The sequence below is a fragment of the Equus przewalskii genome, chromosome 1, assembly GCF_037783145.1.
Source record: "Equus przewalskii isolate Varuska chromosome 1, EquPr2, whole genome shotgun sequence".
In the NCBI taxonomy this organism is placed as follows: domain Eukaryota; kingdom Metazoa; phylum Chordata; class Mammalia; order Perissodactyla; family Equidae; genus Equus; species Equus przewalskii.
The window spans coordinates 184,644,328-184,661,876 of NC_091831.1; the positions used below are offsets into that span (position 1 = coordinate 184,644,328).

The 17,549-nt window shown below is 49.0% G+C and overlaps 1 long non-coding RNA gene across 1 annotated transcript; it reads left to right on the forward strand.

Moving 5' to 3' along the window:
• The first annotated feature begins 1,215 nt into the window (after positions 1-1,215).
• Positions 1,216-6,567, forward strand: LOC139085001 (uncharacterized). Its single transcript, XR_011542954.1, has 3 exons — positions 1,216-2,308; positions 3,443-3,524; positions 4,879-6,567. It is a non-coding gene; the product is annotated as an uncharacterized lncRNA (long non-coding RNA).
• Positions 6,568-17,549: the final 10,982 nt, after the last annotated feature.

The window sequence follows — 17,549 nt, forward strand, 5'->3', positions numbered from 1 at the left end:
TTAAGGGATCAGCGTTGACGCACTGCTTTTCCTCCTCTTCTCTCTGCTCCAGGACAGCCTCCTGCCGGCTCCTGGCTTTAGCTGTGCTCACCTGCTGCTGCCTCCCACGTAAACATCACTCCCCTCGGCCTCCCTCAGGCTTCACCTCTGTGTGTCTGCCTCCTGGGGATCATCTCGCCTGGATGTCTCCAAGCACTTCAGACCCAACCAACATCCTCACCTTCCTTCTAATCAGCCCTTCCTGCTGAGGCCACCGCTTCCTTCCTCCCGTAGGCCAGAGCTTAGGAGCTGCCCTGGATCCCCACACTCTGTTGGTTGATGGGGTCCTTCTGATGGGCCCTGCATACCTCTCTCTGTTCCTTTTACTACCGTCCTGCTCAGGCCACCATCGCCCCTCGCCTGACCTGCCGCAATGGGGTCCTAGCTGGTTTCCTAGACACAGGGACATCCTTCCTTATCTGTCCTCCACGTCAGGGTAGAGCGATCCGCTTCAAATAGGAACCGTCTCCATCAAACTCTTCGTGGTCCCCTCCGTCACCCCGAGCCGAGCCCAGCCTCTCCCACGGCCCGCGAGGCCCCCGGTCTGGCCGCTGCCTGTAGCCCGAGCTGCTCTCCAGCGGCTGCGTCTCTCTCCAGCGCGGCAGGTCTGCCTGTGGGCAGAGGGCTGCGTGCGTGCGGGACCCCCGGGCCAGGCCGGGTGTAGCCGGCAGGACATGGAGATTAGAACCCGCTCGCACAGCCGTGCGCACGAGGGCAGGAGCGGTAACGTGGAAGCGGACGTGCAGCGTGGGGAGCTGGGGAACCGTGGAAACAGGCCCGAGCAGGTCCTCACCGGGAGGGGGAGGAACACGCACGTCCCCGTGGGCGTGGAGGGGAGCCCAGGGTTCTCAAAGTCTAGTGGAGGCTCCGACAGACCCTCGGTGGGCAGAGGGCCCTCGTGCAGCCGTTTGGGAGTTGGGAGCTCTGACCAGGCCGCGAGGGGAGGGGAGGCGGCAGGACCGGGAGGCGAGTCCTGCAGCCTGGAGGCGGCTCCCGGGGGCCCTTCTCCGTCTGTAGCAGAATCTCCTGTGCTCTTCGGCTGTCTCACTATTCCAAGGGCGAGGGAGGCCGCTTTTTAAAATTAAGGCGTTTTCATCGGGTTTGAAACACTCCTGTTCAGACGCCCCGCCTCTCCATCCCTTCTTCTCTGACAGAGTCGTGTGCCCTCCTGTGGCCGCGGGCCGCCACGACGACCATTCAGCGGCCACAGCATCCTGCCCCGCCCGCCCGGGGCCAGGCTGAGGCTCCGGACACCGTCTGTTTCCGGGGGAACAGCAGTCGAGGATGCGCCCGCACAGAGACACAGGACTGAACTGGTGATGCACAGCATCGGAGAAGGGTCCTAAGGGCCTCTTCCTGACCTCTCGACCAGTATGATTTCTTCTCCGGCTGCCGCTTTCCCTGGTTAATAAACGAACCCTGATTCCCGGTGGTTTAAGAAAGCGACCTGCGCAAGGACCCCCGACTGAGGGCTAAGACGCCTGGTGTCGAACCTGCCAGGCGGGCTGGCGGCAGAGGACAGCGGAAGGCCGCTCACGGGGCGGGGTCGGGGGTCGGGGTGGGGGCTGCCCGCTGCACCGCCGCCCTGCTGAGCCCCCTCCCGCGCCCAGCGCTGCCCGGGCGCCTGTCTTCCTTCCCCGCGCGACCCCTGCGGGCGGCGTCCCCGCGAGGACGGCTCAGCCAGGGGCAGCCGTGCGCAGTCGGACCCGCTGCGCGAGTGAGGATCTGGCGAGGTCCGACTCGGAGCTTCGAGTCTTCGTTCTTCGGGTTTATTTCCTTGTCATGACCTCCTACCACGTGAGGGGGTCACGCGCAGGCCGGCGGCTGGGGCGCGTGGGGTCCCCTGATGCCAGGGCCCAGGTCGCACCCGCCTGCTCAGCCCCGCCTGGGCGCTGCTCCGCGGTCCCTGGGCCCCGTCTGACTTGGTCTGTAAAGGCGTCTCAGAGACTCAACCACCTTAGCTTCCAAAGTCCTGCCCTTCCATTTCTGAAGTCGAGATGCGACCAGAGAGCGCGCGGAGGGATGAATGGGATGAGGCCCTTCACAGGCCGACCACACGCTTTCCTGCCGTGGACGCTGCTCCAGGGCTGTGGCCGCGGGTCTCGCGTGTGCAGCGGCTCGGGAGGTGCTTACTGTTACTGCCCCCGTGGGCCGCGAGGGAGCACAGGCGCAGAGAGGGCGAGAAACCTGTTCCAGATCACACAGCTGTGACTTTCCTGAAGTATAGTTGACCTACTACAGACTGTGAACGCATTTGAAGTAAAATTTGGTAAGTTTTGACGTGAATAAAATGGTGAAACAATCACCAAAACCAAGATAATGAGCATGTCCCTTATCCCTCTAAAGGTCCTCAGGCCCCTTTGGAAACCCTCCGCCCCTTCCCCATTCCTCCCCCCCTCCCCCCACACCATCCCCTTCACCCCCACACCACCATCCCCCCACACCACCATCCCCCCACACCACCATCCCCCACACCACCATCCCCTTCACCCCCACACCACCATCCCCCCACACCACCATCCCCCCACACCACCATCCCCCCACACCACCATCCCCCCACACCACCATCCCCTTCACCCCCATACCACCATCCCCCCACACCACCATCCCCCCACACCACCATCCCCTTCACCCCCACACCACCATCCCCTCCCCTCCCCTCCCCTCCCCCGACCATCCCCTTTCCTCCCCCCACACCACCATCCCAGCCACCACTGATCTGCCTTCTGTCACTGGAGCTTTCATTTTATGCACTTCTGTATCATGGGAACACACAGCGTGCCCTCTTTTTGTCTGGTTGTTCACTCAGCTCACTGGTCTCGAGGCTCATCCATGCTGTGTGTGTATCAGTAGTTCATTCTCTTTTGTTCTTGAGGAAGAATCCTTTATGTGGATATACAGCAATTTATGCACCCACTCCCCCGAGGACGGGCGTTTGAATTATTTCTGTTTGAGGCTACATCCAGTAAAGCTGCTGTGCACGTTGGTTACGAGTCCACCTAATAGACCTGGGCTTTCACTTCTTTCAGGTGAACACCCAGAAATGGAATATCCGTTCTTTACATATTTTGGATATGAATATTTATGATATGTGTTTTTTCAAATATTTTTTTCCCATTCTGTAGATTGCCTTTCATTCTCTTAATAACGTCTTTTGAAGAGTGGAAGTTTTGAATTTTGAAGAAGTCCAATGTATCAAATTTTTCTTTTCTAGATCATGTTTTTGGTGCCGTAGCTAAGAAGTCTCTGCCTGACCCGAGGTCACTAAGATTTCCCCTACATATTCTAGAGGTTTTATGGTTTTGGGTTTTGCTTTTAGGTCTATGACCCGTTTTGGTTATTTTTTACATGATGTGAGATGTGTATTGAAGTTCTTTTTTATTTACTTTTTTTTTTTTTGCAGGTGGATGTCTGGTGGCTCCAGCACTGTCCTGTCTCCACTAGCTTCCCTTGGCACTTTTGTTGAATGGACTGGCCAGATACAGGTAGGTCTGTTTCCATAATCCCTGTTCTGTTCCATGATCTCCGCGTCCGTCTTTATGCCACCACCGTGCTGTCTGGTGACTACAGCTGGATGATAAGTGTTGAACCGGGGAGAGTGAGCTCTCCAGCTCCGTTCTTCTTTTTCAAAGTTGTTTTGACTGTTCTTGGTCCTTTGCAATTCCAGACGAATTTTAGAATCAGCTTTTCAGTTTCTCCAAACAACGCTTCTGCGGTGTTGCATAGGTTTGTGTGGACTCTGGAGGGGCTGCAAGGCTCACCTCATTCTTTGCCATCTATCAAGAGTCATCGTCCTTTGTTTCCTCATGTCTGTATTTTGAAAACCATTGTTTCATTTTTTTCTCTAGTTTTTTAGTTGTTTCAGGCAGGAATTGTAAACCCAGGTCCTGCTATTCCATCTTGACTGGAAATGGCAGACCAACGAACCAAGGCTTTGGATCCCAAATTGTGTGCTCTTTCCACAAGAAGCCTGATGGAAGAGAGGGTGGGTATAGCCTCACATTTAAAAAGAAAGATTTTATACAAAATTAAGTTTTACTTCTGTTACCTCCTTCAATAAGTACTTGGAACCCTGTCCCACTCTCTGGTAAGACTAGGCTACTACATGTCAGTTTTTAAATTTCAAGCTTTGACTGTCATACGTTAAATCTATTGCTTTTGTTCAATTCTCTATTATGGAAAGTCACATAGAACCTGATCTTGTGGCAAATTTACTCCTTTGGAGGTGACGGGCGAGGTGCTGTGGTCGCTAATTCTGATGGTTAAGTGACTTCCTAGTGTGGAGGACATAGCCAGTTAGTATGAAAAGAAGGACTAGCTTTTCTGATAAATCTTGTCTTGTCCCCAAACAGAAAGTAGGATCCAGGACTGTGGGACATCGGTGATTCTAGGGAGAAACCCTGATAATCTACCGCATATACTTAGCTTGACTTCATTAACTTTTTGGAAATGAACCTCTTGGGAAAACTAATCTAATGTCATCCGTTAAATAAGAAAAACAGAAATTCAATCATTGAAGTTCGGTGGCTGGTGCCAAGGCAAACATAATGAAAATGCCTTATTGCTTCTCCACGTTTCAAACCAGCTCTTTAATTAAGATTTCTTCCACCAGCAAAACGAATTTCATAAGTTTGTACAGCCAGCATATTTCAATTTACACCTCCAGAAAGTGACCCCTTTGGGTCACGTAGAGTTTGTCTTCATTATCCGGGAAGGAGATGAGGCCCAAGGGCAAAGGGAGAGCCACAGTGGAGGGGGGATGTTCCTGCCTGCGGGGCGGACACCATCCTGACGTCTTCAATTCCTTGGACAAAATTTAGTCTTCTCTGTTTATCACAGTGACGGCTGGTCTTGGAGCTGTGGTTGGAGGTCTCAGGCTGCCTCTGGGCTTAACCCCTCCTTGAGTTTGTTGACGAAGGTCGAAGCCTGAGCACCAGTGACGTTTCCAGCTGCTGGCTGCCACGAAGACGGGGCAGCACAAGTTCCACGGCAGCTCAGAAGGTTAGCTCGAGCTTCAGCCTGGCAGCCAACGATCACCGGGACGACCGGTCCTGACCCAGCTGCTCAGCTCTCGTGGAGCCAACTTAATTACACAGTTGGAACAGCTGCTCGAGCCGGCCAATGACACAGGGCAAGAATCAGTCAAGGGAGAAACAAGGCGGGATTAATCTGGGGTCTCACTCGTTAAGACCTCCTGCTGTCATCCCTTGCCAAGCCACTGAGCTGTCACTTCTTAGAAAATGATCACATACCTCCAGCTGCTCTTCCTAATTCCCTTGATTTTGCAGAAATCATAACAACCCCAGGAGTCGTCAAAAGCCCGGAGCACGTAATTTGTTCCACTCAGGAAAATCCTTCCAAGGAGCCTGGGGGTAGTCCACAGGGCCCGGCCTTCTCTCCTTCCACCTTCCTGCCTGCCTCTCCTTGTCCCCTCCGGCTGCTGGAGTGCGGCTGAAGGTGGGCGTCAGAGACACAGTCAGATCAGAAGCGCCTGTCGACGCGCTCATGGAGAAACCCTTGCTCTCCATTCATTTTGTCCTTGCAGTGACCTTGAGAGGAGGCTCCCCCCCACTACACAGGTGGAGGCTGGGACTCTGCAGACCACGTCTCTGCTTTGTCTGTGGCTCTGTGCTCCAAGGAGATGCTGGGGCGGGATGCGGGGGGCAGCACCGGCCTCTTCCAGTCTGCCTCCTGGTTCTGTCAGCATCACCCAGTCAGAGGTTTTCACCCCAGCTGCAGGAATTTTCCGGACTCCCAGAACCAGCCCATCAGAAACACAAGCATCAGCCAACTGGCACCCGCTTCCCAGGGGCCTGGTCCCGGTCATGCAGGGCCCCTGCTCTGAGCTTCCAGGTTCTGGACTTGTCCTCGTTGTTCCGCTGGCCCTGGGGCAGGGCTGCTTCCCAAAGCCACCCTCTCTCTGGTGCCCCGCTGTCCCCCTTTTACCTCTGCAGGCCTCTGATACCCATTTAACCAATCCCCTCTATTGAATTCTTTTCTGTTAAAATTACTGGCTTGGTTTCTGTTTTCCTAATACACATGAGAGCAATAGGATTCTAAGACAAGTGTGTCTGACCTCAAAGCCGGGCTCTCGACCCCTTCTCTGTGCTATTCCTCACCCCCTTTTGCAACCTGGCGAAATCTTTGCTCGACCAAACTTTACTCAAGCTCCTCAACCTTCTCCCAGGCCCTAAAATCTAGTTTCAGCAAGAACCGTGCTGAGTCAGTTTAACCAGCACCCCACCCTCGAGGTCTGATCGGGTTCCTCACCCTCCACCACCCCCAGTGATGTCTGACCCCAGCCTGCCTTCAGCAAGCGTCCTGTCAGGTCGGCTTAGCCAGAACCAACTCACCCCGGATGTTTCCTCTTAGCCCGTCACTGACCCCACCCCGCTCCTTGGCTGAGTTCCCACTTGCACAGGCTGTGTTCAGAGTTGAGCCCAGTCTCTCTCTCCCTGTAAAATCCCGTCACGTTTGTCCCTGTGTCTTCATGATGGGCCTGAATAAAGTCTGCCTTACCATTTTCAACGAGTTCCATTGATTTTTTTTTCATTAACACTGGCTCTCACAAAACGCTTTGAATCAAGTATAATTAGGAACTCGGGTTACAGTGTTTGGTGCCTTCCTCGGGGAGAGTCCTGTTGGTAACTGAAGATTTCCTCCACTAGGAAATGGTCTGGGAGGCACCTGTCGTAACATAGTGAGCATAACAGCCTCAGCTCAGCAAGACGGAGCTCTGAGTGATGTGTCCCTAGAAAGACCACAGAACTGACACTTTTGCGAGTCATAGCAGTACTGGGAACTCAGTCCTCCGAGTCTCACCTGGAAATCTCATTTCTCTAAAAGCAGAACATACGATATATAGATATATGACCTTGTCTTGCTGATAATTTCAGTTTGCAGAGGAGGAGGAAGAAGCGAGAGGAACTTCTCTTCTGGATTTAATTCCAATCTTTCCGGAGGAAGTGGTTCCTGAAGCAGAAGTACAGGAACTGGGCATCAGGGAGCGCCTTCCACATGGGGGTGAAAATGCCTGGGAAAACCGTCCAGAGAGGCTCTGCCCTGGGCCCTAACGGTCCATCCACGGCTCTCAGAGGTCGGAGGAAAGTGCAGTTTAACCCATAACCAGACAGTCTGAGAGAGAAAGTGCCAGAGGGGTGGCTGGATCTCAGAAATGACATCTGAGGATGTGAGTGTGGTTCTTGACAGGGAGTGAAAGGGACAGGCCCCCAGAGATGCAGCGGGGCTGCACCGGGAGCAGGTCCATGAGCTTTATCACCAGAGGGCAGGACGGGAAGGGGGGTACAGCGGAGGACCCATGAATGCCTCTTTATTTAAGGTCCTGTCCAGAGGTGAGCAGTGTGGGCTGCTGCCTAGGGACACCTACACTCGCGGGAGGACACACAGTCAGCCAATAAATAAGCAATAAACCCATAAGTATGTAAAGGATGACAGGGAAGAACAACAGTGTTATGTGTGTGTATGTTGGGCCAACTGAAATGGATAATTACCATTTTTGACCTACGAGACGGGCAATTTCATACAGTGCAAACTGCCGTCGTGTTGGGAGGGGAGATTCTGCATAAGGTCGTGAGGTGTGAGCAGAGCCCTGAACTCGGTGAGGGAGTGAGCTGTGTGGAAACCGGGGGAGAGTGTTCCCCCTGAGGGGGAGCAGGGTCCAGGACTTTGAGGGGAGGATTCTGGGTGGGTTTGGGGAGCATCCCAGAAGCCGGTGTGGATGCACCAGAGGTATGAGGGCGAGAAGAGCCGAGAGAAGATGGAATGGCAGCCAGAGATGGATCCCATGGGGCCTCGCATGACCCACAGGGCACGGCAAAGACTGAGTTTTATTCTGGGAGTAAAATGAGAAACCCTTCGAGGTATGAGAACAGAGGTGATGTGGTATGATGAACATTTTTAAGAGATGGGTCTCGGGAACCCCACGGAGATTGGACTGCCGAGGGGCGGGCGTGGACGTGGGGCCAGTTGGCAGATTTGCACGGACGAGGGAAGGAGCTGATGGTGATGGGGGCGTTGTGCACAGGGACGGAGGGGCAGGGGCGGACTCTGTATGAGGGTCCTGGACGAGCAAACTCATTGAGACGAGGCAGATAGGGGGTGCCAGGGGCTGGGGAGGAGGTAGCGGGGTCAGTGTTCAATGGAACAGAGTTCCAGCTCAGGAAGATGAAGATGTCCTGGAGATGGATGGTGGTGATGGTGGTATGACAATACGAATGTACTTAATGCCCCTGCACTGTGCACTCGAAAATGGTTAAAATGGTAAAAACAAAATGATAGTGTTCAAAGAGTGTAAGGTTAAAAAATGATTGTTCATTAGACAAAAATGTCTCAAAAGAATTATTAAAACTGCTTAATTGGAAACAAAAATCCTGTTGTTAATATTAAGGAGGCTGTCTTTCAAAAGTAGGCAGGGGCGTGTGAGTGCACGTGGTGGTGTGTCTGTGTCGGCACAGAATGATTCTCGCTGGACTGAGGTTCTGTTTCTTCTCTGTGCGTGAGAGCCATAAATCCATCAGTGAACAATTACAGATCGCAGTACAATTCTGATAGCTGGGGGACAGCGTATTTTCAAGTGTGCTAGAAGAAAAAAAACTGGACTTTAAATAACTAAGCCAAATGATTGTATTAATTAACTTATAGCCTTAATCACTAATTTAATTTTTTTGTATTTCCCCTGACTTTTGGGGGAGGAATAATCTCTGTCTCAAAAGCAGGCTTTAGTGACCTAACGGTCTGAAAAGCAACCAGAGATAATGAGGTAAAGATATTTAAATGGAAGCAAGAAAGCAATGATTAGTTAATTGAAAGTTTTTGTTCTGTAAAACATATATTCTAACAATTAAAAAATCTGTTTTATTTCAGTTGAGGGATTTTCTTTTTGTTTGTTTGTTTGAGATGTAATTGACAGGTAACATTGTATTAGTTTAAGGGGTATGACATAGTGATTCAGTATATGTATGTATTGTGAAGTGATCACCAAAATAAGTTTAATTAACATCCATCACCTCACACAGTGACAATATTTTTTCTTGTGATGATGACTTTTAAGATTTAGTCCCTTAGCAACTTTCAAACATACAATACAGTGTTGTTAACTACGGTCACTATGCTGTACGTTACATCCCAGGGCTTGTTTATGTTATAACTGAAAGCTTGTGCCTTCTGACCCCTCCACCCATTTCCCCTACCCCCACCCCCTGCCTCTGGCAACCACCAGTCTGTTCTCTGCGTCTGTGAGTTTGGCTGTTTAGATCCTTCATAGAAATGAGATCACACAGTACTTGTCTTTCCCTGTCTGGCCTATTTCACTCAGCATAATGCCCTCAAGGTCCATCCATGCATTGCTGATGGCAGGGTTTCCTTCTTTTTTGTGGCTGAATAATATTCTGTTGTATATACCACTTTTTCTTTGTCCATTCCTCCACTGATGGACACTTAGGTTGTTTCCGTCTTGGCTGTTGTAAATAATGCTGCTGTGAACGTGGAAGAGCAGATATCTCTTCAGGATACTGATTTCATTTCCTTTGGATGTATACCCAGAAGTGGAATTGCTGGATCATATGGTAGTTCTATTTTTTATTTTTCGAGGAACCTCCATAGTGTTTTCCATAGTGGCTGTATCAGTTTGCGTTCCCACTAGCAGTGTATGAGGGCTCCGTTTTCTCAACATCCTCGCCAACACTCAATATTTCTTGTCTTTTTGATAATAGCCCTTCTAACAGAAGTGAGGTGATATCTCATTGTGGTTTTGATTTGCGTTTCCCTGATGATTAGTGATGTTGAGCACCTTTTCACATGCCTGTTGCCATCTGTATATTTTGTTTTGAGAAATGTCTATTCAGATCCTCTGCCCATTTTAAAATTGGATTGTTGGGGTTTTTCTGCTATTGAGTTGTATGAGTTCTTTATATTTTTTGGATATTAACCACTGATCAGATATATGGTTTGCAAATATTTCCTCCCATTCTGTAGATTGCCTTTTCATTTTGTTGATGGTTTCCTTTACTGAGCAGAAGCTCTTTAGGTTGATATAACCCCACTTGTTTATTTTTTGCTTTTGGTGTCAGATCCAAAAAATCATCGATCACCAAGACCAACGTCAAGGAGTGTACTCCCTATGTTTTCTTCTCAGAGTTTTATGGTTTCAGGTTTTACCTTCAAGTCTTTAATCCATTTTGAGTTAATTTTTGTGTCTGGTGTAAGATAGTGGTCCAGTTTCATTCTTTTGCGTGTGGCTGTCCAGTTTTCCCAGCATCTTTTATTGACAGTCTTCCCCCATTGTATAATCTTGGCTCTTTGTCATAAATAACTGACCATATATGCATGGGTTTATTTCTGGGCTCTCTGTGAGGGACTTTCTAAGACAAGTCCATGTGAAACTTGGAACAAATTTCCACTGGCGAGGTTTATCCGTGGTAGCTATACGATTCCCACAGAACATAGACTCAGTGGGGGTGCAGGCACGGTGTGTTATCAGGGAGCAGAAAATGTGGATACTTACATCAAAACAATGGCGACCTAGCTTTCTCAGTTGGCCCCCATACAAAATATCTGAGACTTAAAAAATAGGAATGAAAATTGTGTGCAAAAACATTAGATAACAATTGAACTAGTATAAGCTGAATGTGGAATTTTAACTGAAATGGGCTTCAATTTACCTATGTAGGTATTTTTTATAATCAGTATTTATGGACTCAGACTGCCCTATAAAGGCTTATGTAGAAATCATTCTATGTGAGATTGCTAAGAAAGTAACCTTCCATTCTGTAATCTCGTATGCATTTCACCAAAAAATCTTGATGTGCATTTTAATCACATTTCAAATTAAACTAATCAAGTCAAAGCTTTATCAGAAACCCCTCGATATCACAGATTTCTCTGTCTCTGGTTTGGTTTAAAGTTGAAATACCTGCCCCCAAAGCAAACCGTCTGTGCAGCCTCGCTTTCCCTGGTGGTTTGTGCTTCTACATTTTAAGATTTGCAGAAATGAGTCCTTTATTTTATATCTTTAGTGCCCTAACAACTGATCATTCAAATAAAAGAAAACACTCATTTTAAAAAAAGGAACAAAGGGTGAATTAGCATAGCCTCAGAAATAAAATGAAAGAATGTTACCCTAAAAATTCTAAAGTTAGAAAGACTCCCCGGGGTCAGGGCAAGGGGAGGAGGAAGTCTTTACACACCAAAGGAATACAGAGAACAGGGAAGAATGCACCACAGATTTAAAAATAAAGGGCAGAGAATTGACATTTCATGAAAGTGATTTCCAAATGGCCAATATGTGAAAGGACCTTCAGTTTCCTTTGTCACAAGGAAAATGCAAGCTGAAACCACATTGCATCCGCACTACACCCACCAGTGTGGCTGAAACACCAAGTGTTGGGGATAACGCGGAGCAAATGGGACTCCTCTGCCTTGAAGACGAGCATGTGACTTTCACAGCCACTTCGGAATCCTGTTTGGCGTTACCTTCTAAAAGTAAACAGCTGCGTATTTATGGCCCAGGAATTCCACTCCAGGAATCGACAGCCATGCACACGTGTCACACGTCCACTAATGACACTCACAAGAATGGTTATAAGAGCACTGATTGCAACGGCCCCAGAGGGAAACTGTGCAAATGTTCATCCACAGTAGGATGGGAAAGTGTGGTCTATTCGCACACTGCAAGCTATGCAGCTATAGGAGTGAGGGATCCACTGACACACAACTGTGTGAATGAATCTCACAGATACGGTGTCGGGTGGCGGGAACCAGACGCACGTGAGCACATACGGAACGATTCCATTTATTTAAATTGTAAAAGTTGGTCAGACTAATCTGCGACTCTTGGTGGGGTCAGTGCCCAGCGGTGCAGGGGTTCTCTGCCTGCTGGTCACGGTGGGCCTCAGTCTGCTTGCCATTGGTCACAAAGGTGTGACGGGTGTTTAAAGTTCAAGGTGTACACAGGGTATGTGCACTTTCCTGCAGGTCTATTTAAAAAAAGATGATAAAAAAATGAGGAGGGAATGAAAAAATGGCACTATTAACAGGAAAATGTAAAAATGGCTCCAAAGCAGGGGCTCTTCTTGTTGTGCTGTGGGCCGTACGCCCTTCGGACCCCCACGGTCCCCCGGGAGAGGGCGGGTTTTCCGTTTCTTTTCCGACCACTGGTGCTGCCCTCTGATAATGCCAGGCAGTGGATCATGGACTCTGCACTCCTTGGACTTAACTCCCAGACACCTGAACTCGGGGTCGAGAAGGAAGGGAGAAAGGAGAAAAGAGAAGGGAGTGACCACCACCTGGCCAGGAAGCTCGACTGAGGCCTTCTGTCTGTGAATCACGTCAGCCACCCTATGTCCTGAAGTGCAGCCATCAGAGCACCCTCAGTGCTCCCTTATGGGGCGTGGGGTACTACCTGCCATGCTGGGCAGCGTCGTAACCAAATACAGGATTTGGTGTGATAATGTATAACACGAGAGGTCAGATTGATAGGAATATATACACAGCATGGATATGTATGTGTGGCATGTACAAAAGGGTTGGAAACTTACTATGTGTGTAACAGGATATTTTAAAAACAAAGGGAGGGAGTCAGAGCAGGTCAGGTGAAGGCATCGACTGGAGCTAACGCTCTGTGGCAAAGTTTCTCGACCTCAACACTATTGACACTCGGAGCAGATCATTCTGTGTGGTGGGGGCCGTCCCGTGTGTTGTAGGATATTTAGCAATGTCCCTGGCCTCTACCCTCTAGATGCTGGTGGCACCCGCCCTCCCCCTGCAGTCACGACAAGTGAAAATGTCTCTGGACGTTGCCAGATGCCTGCCGGGGGCCGAGTCCCTGGCTGAGTATGCTCTGTGTACCTGCTGCGTTGGTTCTGTCGCTGCTGCAGCCGAAAGTCACGGTCCGTCCAGAGCACAGCACTGACTCCATCGCTGACCCGTCTCACTGTTTCCCATGAAAAGGAGACAGAGTTCCTGGGAGGGTGTTGGAACCAGTCTGAGAGGAAAACAAGAGAGGCTGAAAACATTTTGACACCATCAGAAAGTAAGTGGTGTCTATTAAAAGCTTTCTAAGCCAACATTTGTTTAACTGGACAACATCAACTGTTGGAGGAGACATGGAGCAACTGGAACTCTCATGCATTGCTGGTAGAAATATAAATTGATAGAGCCATTTGGGAAAATGTCTGAAAATATCTACTAAAGCCAAACGTGCCTTCCTGTGGCCCAGTGGTTCCCCTCCTAGGTGGACGCCCAAGAGAACTGGGTGGATATGGCGCCAAGAGACGCGTACAAGACTATTGGCAGAAGCTTCATTCATGTAGCCCCGCACTGGAAAGAACCCAAATGTCTGTCCACAGTAGAGCCAAGAAACTGTGACATCTTCATACGCACGGAGACCACACAGCGTGTGTAATGTGTACACTGTATATAATGTAGAAGTATAAACGATTTATGCGTCAACGTTGAGGAATCACACAGACATTCTATTCATCAAAAAGAGGAAGATGCATAAGAGTGCGTACTGCATAATCTTGTTTATATGAATTTTAAGAGCAGCAGAGCTTGTCCACAGTGATACAAGTCAGGGGAGTGGTCGCCTCCGGGGGCTTTGGGGGCCGGAAATGTTCTCTCCTGATCTGATGGCGGGAACAGGTAGGTGCCCTTGTAAGAATTTGTCAGCCTTTACACTTAAGATAAGTGCACTCGTTGAGTGTAGGTCACATTTCAGTAAAAAGTGGAAGTGAAAACAAACAGGGAAAGTCTGATGTCTCAGTGTGCAGCCAGGAATGACCCTGCTCTGTAGCCTCCAGCTTCGAGACGGCCTCCAGCACACAGGCCACGCTTTGCTTTGTTGATGGGACTCACCTCCTCTCTCTCATTTCTCTGGATCCTTCTCTCAACTGACCCACTGAAACTCGCCTTTGTGTGTCAGCCCCTCCTGCCCCGGGTCAGTGGGAAGGAGTGAATTAAATGATATTAAGCTACTTCTCTAAGCTTCTACTTTGAATTGTCAGAATTTCTTATGCAATGATAGCCTTGGAAGGGGTAACTGAAATCCAAAATTTATCTGAGCTGTTCCACTCCCGTGATATTTTCTAAACTGTAATATGAGTGATGAGCTGTTTTTTTAATACTGCGCAGAGAAGAGGTTTCTTAGCATCACAGGCTGACAGTGCAATTCGTCATAAGATATCCATCCCTGCCCTGCAGTTACCCTCACAGCTGCCTGACCAGAAAGCCGGTTGCCCCAACAGCCCTGCACTCAGATGAGAAGCTGAGCCCCAAGAGGAACTGGAAGGGGCATTCATTCCCTGCCCACTGCTGGCTGAGGCTTCTCCAGTCTGCCCAATGCCAGTGTCTGAAAGGAGATGAAATGAAAGGAAAACAAGTAGTCATGTTTTACCTTCAAATCAAAGGTGCCTGTTTGGTTCCTGGGATGAACAGAAATCATGTTCGAGATCTGGATTATTAAGCCCCTAAGACTTCCACTGTTGAAAGCTGGAAATTTCCTCTCCAAGGAGTGGGCTTTTCACTGACCCGAGAAAATTCTGTTTTCCTTATTTCAGCAGTAATTATCACCAGCTGCTCTGTGTGGAGCCCTGTGGCCAGAATACAAAGCAAGCAAGGCCCAACCTCCACCCTCACGGGGTTATCAGGGTGCAGGACGCACGCAGAAGAGAGCACACCGCGGCATAGGCTGTGTCAGCAGTTAAAGGGAAAGGGGTTCAGACAAGGAGCCCGAGGGCTCAGAGGAGAGAGGAGGAAATGACCAGAAGCCCCTGGGCCAGGCTCCACCCCAGGCCACATTGCAACAAAGTGCAGTTCTCAGGGCAAGAATGATGGAAAGCAATTCAAACCCCACTGGAACCTCTGAAGAATGTCAACGGGATGCAAGAGATTGACCCCAGTTGACCCTGTGTCCTTCTGCTTCTCTCCATGTCCCACACACTCTGGTTCTAGGAGCCATGCAAACCAAAGGATGGAGAGACTGAGGCAGCCCGTGCTGGTGACTCTTGTCCCGGGGCAGGTGGCTCACGTCCTCCTCTACCACCAGCCTTCAGTGTTCTTGCTCCTCCTTCCTCTCTGCCGATAAAAGAAAAGGATGCTAATATCTAGCACCTGGATGGCACTAATGATGTGGTTAGTCCAAGCATTTTATCTTCATTTAATTTTCACAACCAGTCTGTGAAGTACATGTAAGTCATGTCTGTTGTAAAGATGAAGAAAGCAAAGCACAGAGAGTCGAGCAGCCTGCCAGATTCACAAGGCTGGGACGTGGTAGAGCCAGGACCTGAGTCTGGATTCTGAGACCATGCTCCTCAACCTCTAGATTCAAGGCAGAATCCAGGGCGCTGCTCCTTGAGAAAGGCTTCTGTGACAACAGGAGCGCACACTTACAATCCACACTCTTCTTTAGCCTCAAAGTATTTCTTAATGTTAATATCTCATCTGAAGCCAGAGCAATCCTGAGTAAGGAGAACAAAGCTGGAGGCGTCATACTGCCTGATATCAAAATATACTACAAAGCTGTAGTGACCAAAACAGTCTGGTACTGGCATAAAAGCAGACATTTAGACCAATGGAATGGAATAGAGAGCTCAGAAATAAATCCATGCATGTAGTCAACTGATCTTCAAGAAGGTGCTGAGAACACACAATTGGGAAAGGATGGTCCCTTTAGTAAATGGCCCTGGGGAAACTGGATTTCCATATGCAGAAGAACAAAACTGAACCCTTACCTCATGCCGCATACAAAAATCCACTCAAAAAGAATTAAAGGCTTAAACATAAAACCCCAAACTGTAAAACTACTAGGGGAAAGCATAGGGAAAAAGCTTCTTGACATTGGTCTGGGCAATGATTTTTTTTATATGACCCCCACAAGCACAGGCAATAAAAGCAAAAATAGACAAATGGGATTGCATCAAACTAAAAATCTCTGTGCAGCAAAGGAAACAACAGAGTGAAGAGACAGCCTACGGAAAGGGGGAAAGTGTCTGCAAACCATGTGTCTGGTAAGGGTAAATATCCAAAATGTGCATGTGAGGAACTCAAACGACTCAAAGAGAGAGAACAAACAATCTGATTAAAAAATGGTTAAAGGACCTGAACAGACATTTCCCAAAAGAGGACATTCAAATGGACTGCAGGTATGTGAAAGGGGCTCAACGTCACTTGTCATCAGGGAACTGCAACGAGACAGCATCTCACACCCGTCAGAATGGCTGTTACCAGCAAGACAAGAGGAAAGTGCTGAAGGCGTGGAGAAAAGGGGGCCACATGCACTGTTAGTGGGAATGTGAGCTGGTGCAGCCGCCATGGAAAACAGTATGGGGGTTCCTCAAAAATTAAATATACACACACCACGTGATCCACAGTTCCACTTCTGGGCATATATCCAAAGGAAATGAAATCAGTGTTTCAAAGAGACACCTGCTCTCCTCTATTCATTGCAGTGCTAGTCACAATAGCCCAGATTTGGGGAAAATCTACGTGTCCATCCGCAGCTGAATGGATACAGACAATTCAGTGCACACACACACTGGAATATTATTCAGCCTGTAAAAAGTAGGAAATCTTCTCATTTGCAGCAATGTGGATGAACCTGCGGGACATTATGCCAAGTGAAATAAGCCAACACAGAAAGACAAAAACTGTGTGATGTCACTCGCATGCAGACTCTGAAGAAGTCGGACTCAGATGTAGAGGGGAGAACAGTGGTTTCCAGGGGCTGGGGGTGGAGGCGTGGGAAGATGTCAGTCAAGGGTCCCAGGTTCGAGGTGTGCAGGATTGATACGTTCCAGAGCAGCATGGTGACTGTAGTTAGCAATACTGTGTGGTTTACTTGAGATTTGCTGAGAGTAGGTTTTAATTGTTGTTAGCAAAAGAAAATGGTAGCTGTGAGGTGATGGATATGTTAGTTATCTTGATTGCGTTAAACATTTCAAAATGGGTACATATATCAAAACATCGCATTGTTCGCCTTAAATGTATACAGTTTTTATTTGTCAATCATACTTCAATACAGTGGAAAAAACCATGGGTGACATGACTATGTGACTGGCTCATGTCTGTGCACATGTCCCCACGTCTGCGGGACACGCTGCTGAGGACAGAGAGGACTCCCAGGGCCTGCTAGGAGCCCTGTGCTGTCAGAGGGCCGGGAAAGGAGCGTGGGCTCCATAAACGTCTGGTCCCTTTCCTGGGTCCCCTCCCTAGCGCCCGGGCCTCGCACAGGGCTGCACCCGTGGTTGGTGCTCCAAATATTACTTGAATTGAAGGCAAGAGGACACAAAATGAATTTATCTCAGAGTTTTAGGCATAAGCTCCACGTGCTGCTTTCATCTCCACACTTTGCATTCTTTGTGCCGTGAAACAAATAATAAATAATGGCAGGAAGTCTTTTCACTGACCTTCCGGATGAACACGGCAGACAAACGGCCATCTTGCCCAGAGTCACAAGTGAACCGATGCATTAGGATGATCTCTCTCAGCTCCCGGTG